The sequence below is a fragment of the Antechinus flavipes genome, chromosome 6 (genome assembly GCF_016432865.1).
Source record: "Antechinus flavipes isolate AdamAnt ecotype Samford, QLD, Australia chromosome 6, AdamAnt_v2, whole genome shotgun sequence".
NCBI classification, from domain to species: Eukaryota; Metazoa; Chordata; class Mammalia; order Dasyuromorphia; family Dasyuridae; genus Antechinus; species Antechinus flavipes.
In genome coordinates this window covers 88,389,153-88,406,299 of record NC_067403.1, presented here as the reverse complement: position 1 = coordinate 88,406,299, position 17,147 = coordinate 88,389,153, and the positions used below count along the sequence as shown (strand labels likewise).

General features: G+C 32.7%; 1 protein-coding gene across 7 annotated transcripts in view; it reads right to left on the bottom strand.

Annotated features, from left to right (window-relative positions):
- The window catches only part of RAPGEF2 (Rap guanine nucleotide exchange factor 2), a 294,557-nt gene that overhangs the window by 114,075 nt on the left and 163,335 nt on the right, over positions 1–17,147 (bottom strand). The gene's annotated exons all lie outside the window — the stretch shown is intronic.

The following is a 17,147-nucleotide window of genomic DNA, read 5'->3' as shown; positions in this document are numbered from 1 at the left end:
ACTTTTTAGTTTTTTAGTGTTTTGGGTGTTCTGTGTTTTGTGTTTTTTTTTTATTATTTTTTAAATCTTCTCTCTCATTTTTAACTGTCACTAGTTGATGCTAACTAGAAAATCCCTCCTCATTCTAATATGATGGCTGGCAGCCATGGCGTATTATTGTCACAGCTCTTTTGGCTGCTTAGAAATCTTTCCTCCTAGGAAGATTTTCAGAAGTATGACCTCTAAATAAGTAGAATTTTTTTCTTTTCTTTTTTTTTTTTTTTTGCGTCCTCTTCAGTTTACATACAATGGCAATTTGATTATTTATAGGAATAGCACTTCATATAAATGTCTAAAGTTAAAGAATCATATTAACATGATCACATGCAAACTCCCCATAATGACATTTTCTTTTTCAAGCTTTCAAAATCTGAATATGGTCATATTTGTGATATGTCATGGACTTGTGAAATTTTTTAAAAGATCTAAAACATATTTAATATTTATAATAAAAAACATCTTCAAAGATAACCACACTCTTTCATCTAAAAAATTATGGAAAAGATAAATTTGATAACGAGATTTTTCCACTTCTATTTAAGACTAAGTTAGCCATTCTGATTTATGTTAAGTATGCTTCCTTCAATATTTCTACTTCAAGGATCTGTAAATTTTTATAAGGGGTATATCTTCCAGTTAGGAACAAAATTTAACATTTTAGAAATATTTCCCAAAGCTGCTAAATCTTAGTGCTTCCCTGTGAGATCATCTAATTTATTCTATTTATATATTGTGTGCATTAAATTTGTTTACACGCTGTCTCCTTTGTTAGATTGGTAGGTCCTTGAGAGAAGGAGCTGTTTTATTTCGTTACTATTTGGGGGGGCCATTGCTTGTCTTCCCAGCATTTTGCTCAGTATCTAGTATACAGAAGATACTTAACCAATGCTTGTTGACTATTTCAAATCTCTAATGAGTCTCTCTACCCTTAGCTGGGCCTAACCTTAAACAACAAAGATCCCCATCAAAAAGTCCATTTCCAAGCTCTTCAAGAATTTAGGGTCTACTATAGATAGCCTTGAAGTACTCAGAGTCACCTCAAAGTAAAAATCTAACATCAGTATAGGGCTTTAGGTGAGTTAAAGATAACTTAACTTTACAAAAAATGTTAAAACTCACATTTTAAAGTGACTATCATAATTTTTTGATTCTCCTATTTATAGTTGTACTAATTAATCTACTTTAATACATGTCAATTATTTTCATAGAAACCAATTCTTATCCTGTAGATGGATCTTTCAAATCAAGAATTATGATCTTTTTTTAATAGATGTTGTAGAAATGGCTAACTTGTGGCCTTTTAAACACATCTCTTTTAACAAGGATAACAGAAATTGATCAGGCAAAGCATTATCTGCCACACAATTTAATTTTTAAAAAGAACCAATGAAAGTATCTACTGTCTATTAGACACTGGAAAAGACACTTCTCTGCTAGAACCACTTATACCACTCACTGTCACCTGATCGTAGGAAGCCACATTAAGTTCAATTCATCCCAGAAACTATTAGGCAGAAATATACTTACACTTTTACAAGGATTACAAATACAAGAAGATTAAAGATTTTTTACACTATCAGTCATTCAATAAAAATGTTTATTATTCTATATGATCTTCCAAAACCACACTGAAGAGACAAAGGGAAGGAGAGAAGGGAAAAGGGAAAAGAAATAAGGAAGAGAGGGAAGAAACATTCATTAAGCACATAATAAGTGCTTTATAAATATCTCATTTGAAGTTACTTGCACAGTAACTGTCTATAGTCAAATTTGAATTCTTATTTTCCTTTCTCAAGATCTATTACTTTATTCACTGAGCCGTCTAGCAGCCATTTTAATAATGACTATTATATTCAGTATCAAAAGTGGAAAAAATCATCACAAGTATTTTACCACTAACAGATGCATCATGACATAATAATGCATGGCCTGGCACACTGGAATAAGAAGATGTAAATTCAAGTCCCAATTCTTTATGATACTAAACACCTAAGTAATCATAAACAAATTCATAACCTCTTTAAATCTCAGTTTCCTTTTCTACAAAATGGTGGAGGTCGGGGGGGAGTGGGGAGATAATAAATTTATATATTTAAGTATACTTAGAGATCATCCAGTCCAATAACTTTATTTTCTAGAGGAGTAAATTGAAGCCCAAAGAGAAGAAGCAATTGGTGGAATCAGTACTTTCTCCATTACACCATTATTTTCAATAAGCAGACATACAATAGCTAGCCTCTCAAAGCTGATAAAAGAAAAATGTCTTATAAACTTTTAAGTGTTATATAAATAGAAATTATTGGTGCTATTAATGGAAAGAATGGGAAAGAAATTAAAATACATTCAAGGACTGATTTCCTAAAAAGAGTAAAGTTGGAAAGCACCTAATCTCTGAGAGATTTCATTTTTTTAATATGTAAAATGAGTATAATTTCTCTCAGGGTTGTTGCAGAAAAGGGGATTATAAATGTAAAATTGCTTTCAAAACTACAAAACACGATGTAAATATATAATGATATTATTACTACTAAGTTACTTGAAGAAAGATGCCAAGTACTTAGCATAACTAATCACATACCTGTCTGTCTCCGTTTCCTTATTTGTAAAATGGAATAACAATAGTACCTACCTACCAGAGTTGCTGTGAAAATGAAGTGAAATATTTGTGAAGCACTTTGCAAACAAGTCTTAAAGTCCTTTATAAATGCAAGCTATTATTATTACCTCAACTTTTCTTTTTGAAGATGATGTATTCCTTCTGCCTCTTTAAAATCTTGTTGCATAATATGTATTGTATCTAGGATATACTGCAACATATCTAACATATATAGGACTGCTTGCCATCTTGGGGAAGGGGTGGAGGGAAGGAGGGGGAAAATCGAAACATAAGCGAGTGTAAGGGATAATGTTGTAAAAAATTACCCTGGCATGGATTCTGTCAATATAAAGTTATTATTAAATAAAATAAAATTTAAATTAAAAATAAAATAAAATAAAATAAAATCTTGTTGCATTTCTTCAATTCTTGATATTTCAATGAAAGGTTTTGTGAAGATATCTGAATAGCACTTCACTCACATTCCCAAATGAATGAAGTTTCCCACAGAAATGCCAAACTATTCTGAAGTTGTGCCCTTTTCTATAACTCTTCCAGCAGTTTGGGCAAAAGCCAAGTGGTTCCAATTTCACAGTATGTAATACTGGGCTAATTTCAAATCAAAAATCAGTGTGTTTCCAGAGCTCAGTTAGAGTGGCTGTCCTGACTCTCTCACAAGTTTAGCAAAGGCCAGTAGAAGGCAGTGAACTTGTCCCTGGTTCTTAATTCACTGCAGTTTATTTCAACAGGTAGTTGTTTTCCCTTGTGGATGAAGACAGTGACATGGGAAAGATAGCTAGATAATCAGAATATCTGAGTTTAAATCCTAACACCTGTCTAGGTCTCACTTCCCTTATTGGTACGATGAGAGGATTGGCAAGATTTAGCTGACACTTAAGGTCCCTTCCAGTTCAGCATTAATGATGCTCTGACCCTGAGACATAGGCAATATTTATGCTTTTATTGTTAAAGAAATGGGGCCTTAGAAGCTGAATGACTTGCTCACAATCACACAGAAACATATATCTAGAATAAGATTTGAGCCCATTATATATAGAAAATAAATTTTTGTAATAGCCCTCCCCCCTTCCCCCCAAAGGAACTATGTCCAAAGGGCTATTGAAATGTGTATACCCTTCACCCAGCGGTGTTTCTACTGGGCTTATATTCCAAAGAGATCTTAAAGAAGGGAAAGGGACCTGTATGTGCATGAATGTTTGTGGCACCCTGTTTGTAGTGGCCAGAAACTGGAAAATGAGTGGATGCCCATCAGTTGGAGAATGGTTGGGTAAATGGTAGTATATGAATGTTATGGAATATTATTGTTCTGTAAGAAATGACCAAAAGGATGATCTCAGAGAGACCTGGAGAAACTTACATGAACTGAAGCTAAGTGAAATGAGCAGAACTAGGAGATCATTATACATGTCAGCAACAATACTATATGATGATAATTCTGATGAACATGGCTCTTTTCAACAATGAGATAATTCAGGCCAGTTCCAATGATCTTGTGATGAAGAGAGCCATCTGAACCCAGAGAACTGTGAGAATTGAGTGTGGATCACAACATAACATTTTCACTCTTTTTGTTGTTGTTTGCTTGCACTGTGTTTTCTTTCTCATTTTTTCCTTTTTTTGATCTGATTTTTTCTTGTGCAGCAAGATAATTATATGCATATATTGGATTTAACATATATGTTAGTATGTTTAACATATATTGGATTTCTTTCCATCTAGGATATGGGGAGAAGGAGAGGAAATTGGAACACAAGGTTTTGAAAGGGTCAAAGTTGAAAAATTATCTATGCATATGTTTTGAAAATAAAAAGCTTTAATTTTAAAAAAAAGATATTTACTTCAAGGATACAGCAAGATCAGAAGTAAAATATTTTTCTTCAAATAAAATAAAATAAATAGCCCTCCCATTGTCAAGAATTCAATGATTCTCTAGATCCATTCTGATAATGATTAGGAAATTTTTCTTATGTCTAACCTAAATCTTCTCCTCTCTTCAGGTTCTTACAACAAACACTGAATGACTGAACTGGTCTGGCAGTGGAGGTGGAAAATAGTGAAAGGTGATCCTAAAGATCCCAAATATTTTTGGAATTCTATTTTATTTGCAGCAAATTGTTCGACATAAATACTCTTCACTAAGAAATAATTTGTCAAAGACATGAAAATAGAAATTGATGCATCATAAATTTGGCTATTTTATTTCTTGTCTTTTCTGCCTAAAGAATGAATGAGAGGCAGGTAGGTGATGCAATGGTTAGAGCACCAGCCCTGAAGTTAGGAGGACCCAAGTTCAAATTTGGTCTTAGACACTTAACACTTCTAGGTGTGTGACCCTGGGCAAGTCACTTAACCCCAATTGCCTTAGCAAAAAAAAAAAAATATATATATATATGAATGAATGTGGATTTTTATAATGAAGATACCCAAACACTATGATTTCAATATGATATATGGCCAAAAATACATGTTTGATGATGAGAATTTGTATAGCTTTCTTGATTTGTCATTATTCATGTTTATCCTTTCCTTTGGAATATCTCTGCCCTCCCCTCAAGGGTCCAGATCAAGTAACATCCCTTCTGTGACACTTTTCTTTATAATACCAACACACACTGAATTTTTTCTCTCCTTTTCTGAGTCCTTCTACATTTGTCAGTAACGTAAAAATAGAGAAATTTATATATTATTTTATTTCTTGTCAATAATACACAACCATGTGTCAAAAAGCAATCTGATAACCCAGAAAGCCTCCTGCAACAGAAACCAAAGGGAATCCCAAGTTTCCAAGCTTCAGGTCTCATACAATGCAAGAGGTTTCAATTTATGTTCTCACCCTGTTCAGTGAACAATGAACAATGGGTTCAATTGTAAATCACCCAACCCAGATAAACCTCAGTCTTCTCATCTGCAAGATAGGGAATAAGCAAGACTTATTCTATTTGCTTATCCCTCAATATTCTTGGGACAGTTTTGTGAAATTGATGAGACATAATACAAAGAACAGAATTCTAGAAATGGAGAGAGAGATCTGGATATAAAATCCACCTCTCACACTGATTCCTACATGATCATAGGTCACTTTTACTCTCTACATCACTATTTTCCCTGCAAAACAGGGAAAATAAGAGCACCAACTTCAGAGTATTATATGAAGCTCAAATGAGAAAGTGATACTAAAAGTATTATGCAAATACCAAGTATTACAAGAGATGTATCAAGAAAGTGTTCTGTTAAATATCAATATCTGTATAGATGACAAATGTCATTTCTGCTGTTTTATTCATTAATTTCCTAATTTTTGTCCCTTCTTTCCCCTCAAATTTTGCAAACTCATTTTGGGTAATGATCAGATTAGGGATTGGAGTCTAGTGTGAAGTACCTAATAGGCATCCAAATATTAATGGATTATCCTAACCATTGTTATTAACCACCACGAAGGTTCATTTAGAAGCCAATAAGGGCCCTCATTTTCCCACTGTAGGTGGAAACCCAATCTCATTTATTGGCTTCTCTCCAAAGCCACCACTCACCCCTTTTGAAATGTTGCCCAAACAGAAAGTGGTTATGATTTAATAGCTGACAATGAATTTTTATTAACATAAAAAAAAACAAGTAAAAGATACTAAATCCTCAATGTAACAGCCTTAAAAAAATATCTCAATGGTAGGAATAAGACATCTAAAGAAGAAGATGGCAGAGTGTATTATAGTAGAACAGCCTTGAAATCACGAAGACCCTGCCTCTGATACAAAATTGAGGTCATGGACTAATTACTCATTTAGCACTGTTCTCTTTAAAAACCCCAAATCAAAGTCAGACAAGTGGCTGCTCTTCATCCATGGAGGGAATTTTCAATTCTTTGTTAATGAATTTACATGTATGACAACCAATTATATACATGCATGAATGCACAAATGTACACATACACATATACAAAACTATAAGTTTCCTCCTTCCCCCTTCAAAAAAACAAAATTCAAACAAATAAAAACCCTAAAGAACATTATTTTCTGAATGTCTAAAGAAAAAGTTCTTTGCGATTATTCTTACAGGTCCCTTTCCCTTCTTTAGTATTTCTTTGGGATATAAGCCCAATAGAAACACTGCTGGATCAAAGGGTATGCACAATTTGATAATTTTTGGGGCATAATTCCAGATTGCTCTCCAGAATGGTTGGATTCGTTCACAACTCCACCAACAATGCATTAGTGTCCCAGTTTTCCCGCATCCCCTCCAACATTCATCATTATTTTTTCCTGTCATCTTAGGCGATTATTCTTAAAGAACATGAATGGTAAAATGACTGAGAAACAGATTATTTCCTTTGCTTTCAATTTTTAAAAGCACATACAAATGCTTATTATGCAACATAAACTCATCATAAAATTATGTTTTATCAAAATACATTCCTTTACTTTCTCCACTACCCTCCCCCTCTCACTTGGATCTTAACAAATCATTAATGTATAAAAAAGAAAAAAGGGGAAAAAAAAAAAAAAAGAATCATGATACCAAACTTTGGAAAGTAAATAATCTGAAAATAAACTTCTGAATGCACTCTTTTGGCTTCAGGATTTAAGCAAGGTTCAAAATCACTTTTGCTATGGAATAACCAAAAAACAATAAAGCCAGCATGGCACAGGCTTACATAGTATTCAATATATTCTGATATATACTGATTGTGTGACCCGGGGCAAGTCAATTAACAGCTCACCGTTAGAGGCAAGCCTCTAAGAATGTACATTGTAGAGAAGGTACTGATCTGCATGGACTGATTCATTTCTAATCTCCATCCCATATATGAAGAAATAGTTTTAATTAAAAAATGAACAGGCTTCCCTTTCCCTCAGAGGTCTCACACAGATCCTGTTGCTGAAACAGCACAATTTGGTGATCCGTCCAAGAAACAAAATTATTAAGGTATTTACTCCATAGCCAAATTCACAGAATAAGAATGTTCACAGGCCTGAAGTCTAAGTGGGTAAACAAAGCACACTTACACTATCCCTCAAAATGACTAGAATTATCCCCAGATTTATCACTTACTCAGTTCTGGTCTTCCTGAGGAAACAGGGATAAAACTAATAAGGAATAAGCAAATACCAAGTAAAGCTTCAGAAAGATCTCCAAGCATAGGAGGCACTGTCAAAAACCAGTTCCATTGGTATAAATACTATCTAAGTAGATTTTGCATTCAAATGGGGCTAGAAATGAGCTAAAAAATCAATTAATAAAGACCAAAAGGAAGCCTTAGAAAATACATCTTTGGGAGGCTTTGTCTACTCAGGCTACCATTGTGTTTAAGGTTCAAAACATTTTATAAGAAACCAAAATAAAAGAATGGTAAATAAAAAGTGGGACAACTTAATTCTGAAATAATAATTTAAATACATTTGAGAAATTTCTTCTCTAAAACTAAAGGACCTTTTGGGTCTTGCAGCAACAAAATGTAGTTGAGACATTTTTATTTTACACAAATCAAATCTGAATATATTCATCCATTAACTCATCTTCCCTTCCTTCCACTCTCCTTCCCTCCTTCCTTGCTACAACTGAGTATTCTCTCTCTCTCTCTCTCTCTCTCTCTCTCTCTCTCTCTCTCTTACACACACACACACACACACACACACACACACACACACACACATCCCTTTTCTCTCTCTCATCCCTCACTCTCTTTGCAAGTATCACACTGTTGAAAACTCTTCCCCACTTCCACAAATCTACAAACTATAAATGATCCTCCCAGTATGCCCCATTCAGCACCCATAGTGCTCCCTTTCTCCCTTTCCTGCCTCAATCCAGTCCTGCTAAGCCATCTCTCCTAACATTTCAGCCACCATCACTCTAGCAGCATCAAATTCTTTGCACTCAGAATAGAAAAGGTGAGGAAAAAACTCACATTCTTTACTAATTCCACCAGCCAATTTAATTGTTACTTTTCAGAGAGACAGCTCAGTAATAAGAAACAGGCTAGCAACTTTCTATAAATTTTGACATTTTTCTTTTATGAGATTCTGCATGAACCCAGTTATCACAAAAGAAGGCAGGTAGGTACTCTGCTTGTGAAATGGATGATACTTCCAGCTAAGCAAATGAGATGGTTGCCTCTTAAAGGAGAACTAAGCATTTTTAGGTGAACTATAACTTCATTCACAGTACAAAATTTGCTTGTGATCATAAAGATTTTCAAAATCTAATCTTATATACATATAGTTGCATGCCTTTTATGCAAATATTCAGATCATTTGAATAAAAATCTAAAATATCTCTCCCTTTAACATAATTCATATATCCAGCAAAAAATATTATATAACACTTTATTCTATAAATCCAGAATGCCATCTGGCTAAGAGAAAGAAATCTTAAATAAGTCAAGCCTTAAATTTAAATTTAAAATAAGAAATCACTATGAAATTTGAAATTATCAAATTACAATTTATTTTGAATCTTAAAAGGGTTATCTAAAAATGAAAGAAAATAGGCTGCTATTCCCTTCAAATAAACAAAATTTTACTTTAATTAGCATGGATATCTGCTAAAATTAAGATCAGAGTTCAGAGATATTTTTTTAAAAGTCTTTGCTTTCATGCCTAAAAGCTAAAATTTGCTCAATAAAGATTTTTAAAGACATGTACTGGCACAGAAAGCTACCAGTGTTCACAAATTAGAAGCAGGACCAAAACTGGCAGTGATCTTTCTAACAAACAAATTGGCTGAAATATTACATGATTTGCTATACAACACCCTTATTACTTTCAATTTTCAAGTTCAACCAAAAGATGGGTCCAATAATGACATCAATGCAAGCTTTCTTTCTAAGGGGAATGAAAGAACAGTAAATCCCAGTGGACACCCGAGTTCTGCAGCAGGGATGATGTAATATATAAAAATAGACCTCCTCCAACAGAAGAAACTTGGGTAAACAGCACACTGCATATCATTCTGTGCTGCCTTGCATGAATTTGCAGCTAGCTACATGCTGTTAATAGAGAGAGAAAAAAATCTCCTCCCTCCCCTAATTTTTTTTTTTTTTTTTTTGGTTTGGATAGTTTCAAATGCTTTCCTGATTTATACTTCAATTAAGTCATCTCCCATTGCCTAACAAAGCATAGCAGCATAAATACCTTGACATAACAAGAAGACAAAAACAGCCCCCCCCCCAAACCAAGGAGATTAAGTGGACCGCAGCCGCTTTAGCCAGCTGCATTTTGCCAGAAATTGCAGCACACATGCTACAGTTTTGTATATCCACCTATTGTTCAAGGACCCTTCCACAGGGGACCAGGTTTTGAAATGCACATGGTCTAGGTAAAGGAGAATAAGGAAAACTGCCGCTTATGGATAGAAGGAGGACATGATGCTGCTTTTTGAAAGAATTTGCATTCCAAATAGAATGCTTCAGTACTCTGTTTGGAATGCAAGAAACAGTCCCTTCCGGTGCTGGTATTTGTATGAAAAAAACCTCAGATTTGTCCTTAAAATCTTCACTTAAAAAAAAAAAAAAAAAAAAAGAAAGGAAAGAAAGAAAGAAAAGGAGAAAAAAAAAAAAAAGACCACCTATCTCTCACCTCCACCGGTCAACTCTTACTGATTTGCAAAGTATTATGCCCTTATCAGTCATATCCCAACGTACACACATATCCATTCACACATAAATACATAGCAAATGTTAAAACTAAATGTGCTACAGAAGGCATTTACCCAAGATGACACCATTAATTAGTGGAAAAGTCAGGAGTAATAATGATGCTTTCACTAAACCAAAATTTCCCTTTCTAGAAAAATGAATACAAACACTATAAAACTGACATATCTATATGAATATTAAGCTGTAATGTATCACATGACCAATGTGAATATGGATATGAGCTTTTGCTCAAAAAAGTCAATCATTCAATTAGCATTTATTAGTGTTAGGGATATAAATAAAAGTCAAAACACAGTCCCTGACCTCAAGAAGCTTACTGTCTAATGGTATAGATGAAAACAAGCGAACAACTGTACAAAGATAAAATAGTAAATAATCAATTGGGTAAAAGCACTAAAACTCAGAGGAATTAGGAAAGGTTTTCTGTGAAAGGTGAGATTTTAGATGGAATATAGAAGAAGGTCAGGGATGTAATATAACTATCCAGAAATTCAAAAAATTAACTCAATACACATTAAGTCCAACAACATGTTTAGGAATAAGAAACAGATATTACTTCCTTCAGGGAGTTTACATTTACTGAATAAGTACTACCTATTTGGAAATACACTCATAGGACAGCTCAATTCAAATTATTAGAGCTGGAAGATTCTTTGAATAACTTCTATTTCAACCCCTCATTTTACCAGTGAGGAAACTGAGGTCTAACAAAGTTAAGTAAATTTCCCCAGTTTACATAATGAGTTAATAGAAGAACTGGAGCTTAAATCTAGGCCTCTTGAACTCTTCATCTGTTCTTTCTACTTTTCAAAATGAAGGTCAATCATTTCATAAAGTCATAAATTTAATAAGAGGAAGGGCTCAGATTTATATCTAGGTCCTCTGATTTACCATATTTTTCATAACTTGTACCACATTTTTTCCCTAATCGATCATGTTACCATAGAATATTTGCAGTATTTAGAATTAGAAAACATCATTTGAAATTATTTAGTAATGGAATCAGAGACTTAGAGATGCAAATGACCTTCAAACTCATCTAATACAATCTTCTTATTTGGAAACTGAGGCACAGTGATAGGTCAGTCAAAAAGAACCAGACTTTGAGCCTAGGAGGTATCAGAGGATACCTCTGAATACAAATCCAGTGCTCTTCCTAACCCTCTCAGATCAGATTAGGAAAGTGAAAAGCAGAGAGGGGTTTTCCTAAGGTCACAAGGATACTGAAAGTAGCAATTTAACTCCATTGAATTTAATGGTTTTCTTTTATTTAACAAAAAAATTTCTATTCTGCATTCTTTTGTCAAGACCTTCACACTGTATCAATTCAATTAGGATTGGAGTTGTACTTCATATACTGTGTATTGAATAAAGCATATATTGTGGCTTAAGTACTATGTTCTAAATACTTTTAGGGATCTAAAAGAAGCATCATAAATGGCCCCTGGTTTTGTGGACAAAATAAGCTAATTAATAATATAAGAAATAATTAACAATATATGGCAACAAAGCAAGACATATTATTTGTCTTTGCCATTTATTCATAATTGGGAAAGCCAATTATAATCCTATTGGAGTATTACAGTACATGACCTGCTAGTACATGACCAGCTAGAAGGATATGGACCTATTAAACCAGCACCATTAATAAACTTAATCTTCATTTTCTTAATTTTGACTTAATTTAACTATAATCTAAACTTGCTTTTCCTAGTCTAAACTCTGTGTGTGTATGTGTGTACATACACATACACACACACACACACACACACACACTCCTTCCTTTTTTCTAATTCAAGCTGTACCCATTCTTCAAGTCTTAAGGTAAAAATCCCATTTCTTCCTGAAGTAACCTAAGCAGTTTCATGTTGTTTGACACATATGACAATGAACTTGCTCTTTCCGGCTTCTGAAATCCTAAATCACATATGTACTACTTTCTCTTAAACACTATGGGAGAGGGGCTGCTTACACATGAGAGGAGGACACACTCATTTTATTCCCTACTATTCAAAAACCTACCACGTAAACATATTCTATTTAACTGATTCATTTGCTATCTCCAGGAAATGCTATGACAATCAGTAATTCACATCTTAGTAAGAATTACAGTAATCAAATCCATCTCTACTTGTGATCAGAAATACTTCGAAATGACCATGGGGGGAGGAGGGGTTAGGGGAATAACAGAGTAGAGAAATATCAGGCATAGATTTTTAAATCATGAAGTAGTTACCTGGGTTAACCCAGCACTCTAATTCCACTTGATTTCTATGGTCTAAACCAGACTCCAACAACCTAAGTTATTCAAAAAATATTTGTTGATTTAAACTAAACTGAATTAAAGAAAAGAAAAGAAACAAGAGGGAAGGAGAGAGGGAAAGAAACCAATACAAAAATTTAAAAAAAAAAAAAAGATGATGAAAAAAATGCATCAAAGTAGTAGTATCATATGATCTTCCTCCCCCTTAAGCAACCTTCTAATTTTTCTACTCTTGGGGACCTCTGGGAAGTATTATCAATGAATGTTAAAGATTTCTGTATAGCAAGATACATATAGATGAATGTTAAAATATACTAAGGGAAATATCATGAACACTAACTTTTTTTTTTCATTTATTTAGAAGTTAAGCAGAATAATAAAAAGCAAAAAGGGGGGGAAAAAGTCCCTTATCCAAAGGATCTGGTCTAATTTATTCAAATTCTGTATCCTGAAACTGTCTATACAAGAAATTGTCTATTCTAAAGTCTATTCTAAATTCATGAGCTGGGGCTCTCTTCAGTTGCCATTTTCTGTAAACTTCAAGACCAATTCTGCTCAGGAATTGGTTTCAACTTAGATGGAACATAAATAACTAGCTAGACAACAATAAGGGATCAGCTTCAACTAATTAAGAAATATTAAAACCCTAACTTTGAGTACTTTTTTGCCTTGATCACACTTCTCTTGAGTTTTTTAATTGCTTAGTTAATCAATAGACTTTCTACTACTATCTAATACTCATCTGACTTTGAAAGGAACACAAGTTAGAGCTTGAAGAGATTTTAGATGCTAGATCCTTCTATTTCAATCTCTTAAGTTACAGTTAAATAGTGCTCTAGAGAGAAGTAATTTGTTCTCTCGTTACAAAGTGCCATATCATCATCTTTTTCCTTTCCCCTTTTTTTCCCCAATGGACTTTCTACTACTATCTAATACTCATCTGACTTTGAAAGGAACACAAGTTAGAGCTTGAAGAGATTTTAGATGCTAGATCCTTCTATTTCAATCTCTTAAATTACAGTTAAAGAAATAGTGCTCTAGAGAGAAGTAATTTGTTCTCTCGTTACAAAGTGCCATATCATCATCTTTTTCCTTTCCCCTTTGTTTCCCCTTACCTCAAAAGGAATATTTCAATTTAGGATCATAAATTTGCTAAGTTTTATAAACTTGGTTTGTGTATAGTGTACAAGTATATAAAGATCATCATTAAAATCTAACCCCAATTTTTAGTTGTCCCTTACTCTGTACTGCCAAATAATAGAAGCAGAGATTGTGAAAAGACCAATGGACACAACTAAACAATAATACATATGGCTTTAAGGTTTATAAACATGCAGTATATCATTTGATTTTCTGAGCAATAGTATGAGCTAAGAATTATAGGTATTATTTTTCCTCATTATAAAAATGAGAACATTCATGACTAAACTAGTTAAATGACTGTTTGAATACTGTCTTCTCTCTCTCTCTCTCTCTCTCTCTCTCTCTCTCACACACACACACACACACACACACACACACACAAGATTCACACCTTTTTGACCCCGAGTCCTACACTCTACAGTTATGGTTCCCATAAAGAACTAATGCTAAAAATTCTTTTGAAAAATATTTATTTATTTTTATTTGTTTAAAATGTTGAGCTTCAAATTCTTTCTCTTCCTTAAACTCTTTCTTCACCCATTAAGAAGACAAGAAATGTGAAATAATGGAAAACATAGTTCCATATTGGTCATGGTGAAAAAAAAAAAGAAAGAGAGAAAAAGTTTAAAAATTATATTTCAATCTTTATTCAGACTCGGTAAGTTTTCTCTCTCTGAAAGTGGGTAGTTTTCATCATTTAGTCCTTTGGAATTATCCATCATTTATCAATCAGAATAGCTAAATCATTCATAGCTGATCATTGCTACAATATTGTAACTGTAAGGCTGTAAGATGTTTTTCTGGTTCTATTTACTTCATTTTGTATCAATTAATATTAGCTTTTCCAGGTTTTTCTATAAGCATTTCCTCCTCACTTTTTTTTTTAACCATAACAGTATTCCATCACAATCATACAATATAACTTAATCAGCCATTTCCCAATAGATGGTAGTCTCCTTACTTTCCACTTCTTTGCCACCACAAAAAGAGGTGTTATAAATATCTTTGTATATATAAATCCTTGTATTTTTTTTTCTTTAAATCTCTGTCACAGTGACAGGTGTGTGGTTTTAATTTGCACTTATCTAAGTAGTAGTGACTTAAAGTATTTTTCATATGACTATAAACAGCTTTGATTTCATCATCTGAAAACTGCCTGTTCATATCCTTGATCATTTATCAATTGGGGAATAACTTATGTTTTTATAAATAAATAGTCAATGTACTAAATATTAGAGAAATGAGGATTTCATCAGAGAATGTTGCTTTGATTTTTTTTTTAATTTCCCACTTTCCTTCTAATTTTCTCTGCAATGGTTTTGTTTGTGTTATTTCTTTATTAATTTAATGGAATTGAAATTATTTATTTCTTTCTTCTCTTATCCATAGATCTGATAAATTTTTTCATGCTCCCCTAATTTGCTTATGATATCATCTTCTAGGTCTAAATCATGCTAAAAATTCTTAAAGCTTAATAAGTAATAATTACCTAATTATGTCACACACATGGACAATATCAAAGTCACCAATGGTTTCACAATACATTTTCTTTTGTTATAGTTTAAAGGGTTAAGGGGAAAAAATGTAGGGAATCACTGCAACATGTTACTTTATGTGACTAAACTATATCTACAGTGACACAGATCAAAACCTAAATTAAGAAAATGACCCATCCTATTTAAATTGCTCAACTGGTATTATCAAAGTTGTATTATCAACACCTTTGTATGTATGTATTGTATGTATTAATGAAAACTCTTACTCAAAGAGCCAAGAGAATCATAATGAAAAAGAGACTCTATTGAATTTTAAAGATGCCTATGCATGGTAGACCAGTGGTTCTCAAACTTTTTGGTCACAGGACCCTTTTATTTTCTTTAAAATTATTTTGGACCCTCTCTAATAGAATCATTGGTGAGTTTTTATTTGCCTTTTTTTTGGGGGGGGGGGACAGAGGGGTATCATATTTGTCAGTATTTCCTACATTAGAAATTAAAATATCCTAGCAGTATCAGAAAAAGTCTTGGGGATCACCATGCCAAACTTTGAGAAGCACTGACAAAGACCAACATTACTTCCTTTCTTTAGAAATGCTTGCTGAAAAAAGTTTTTAAGGAATAACATTAGGATTACCATATTAATATAAATGTTAACATAAATGTAAACAAATATTTACATTTTTCAGACATTACAAAACACTGAAATTTAAGACAGGTTTAAAACTAGCATGACACAAGGAATCAGATCTACATTTTAAATTTAATCACAAAGTAGAAAAGAAATTCCTTTAAATCAGTTCTTTCAAGTTATAAAAATGTTTTATAAGTTTATAATTTTAATGTGTTTACTATCTTTTTCATTTGTAGAAAGTTAATACATCTTCTAAAAACTAATTTTAAAAAGTTATCTTGCTATATTCACTTCAAAACTCACTAATCCAATACAAAATAACCAATACTTCTAAAATTCTGAAATAATGCTGACAAGCCATAAATTCACTCTCTTCACTACAATGACTCAACCATACAATCACATCATTATATTTTACAGACTCCAACAAGTGCTTCATATGAACAGGCAAAGTTATTAAATTAAACATATTTTATGGGTTATGGAACTTTAATATCTTAAGAATTACATTAATAATATAAAAACAAAATTATTTTAATAGTTAAATCAATTTAGAGCACTATAAAAAAAGAACAATTTTTCCCATGATTCCAAACATCCTAAAAGATTTTTCTAAGATACAAAACTATTGGCCATGCTGTCATATATTGGCAATCTAAGTGTTTTATAGTAAGAAATGATCCCATAAATTTGCCAATTGTTAATTACCATGGATTTTTACTAGACGTTGGTTTTCCTTTTTTTCATTCAACAAGCTTTATATTGTGTCTACCAATACACTCTTATTTGGTTCACAAACACCTCAAATATACACATAATAGTGACTGAAATCTTGAAATTGAAAAGATAGACCAAAATCATTAACACAAATAGTAATCAAATCCTTTCTTCTTTAATTTTTCAAGGCAAACTTGGGACTATACAGATCTTTACTTCTTCATACTTCTAAACATTATTAATAAAAGCAAAGAATTTTTGTGTTATCTTTTAACTTTTCTCTTAATTCAATTAGATAGAGCAGTAACAATCCCTGAATCTATTTCTGAATTGTAGGCATAAAAACAATAAAGGAAAGAAATATGTCTTTAAAGGAATACACGCAAATATTTTTAATGATCTAAAAACTTGCTTTTATTTTCAATGAGTAGCATACTATTTTCTGGATATTCACCACAGAGTTTGAGTGCTAAACGCATGGATTCAACCTTAATATGAGTTTTAAAGATATACTTTTTGAAGAGGTTAATGGGAATTGTGTCTCCTTCTTAAACAATGCTTTCTTTATAATACTTGAAGCAAATATT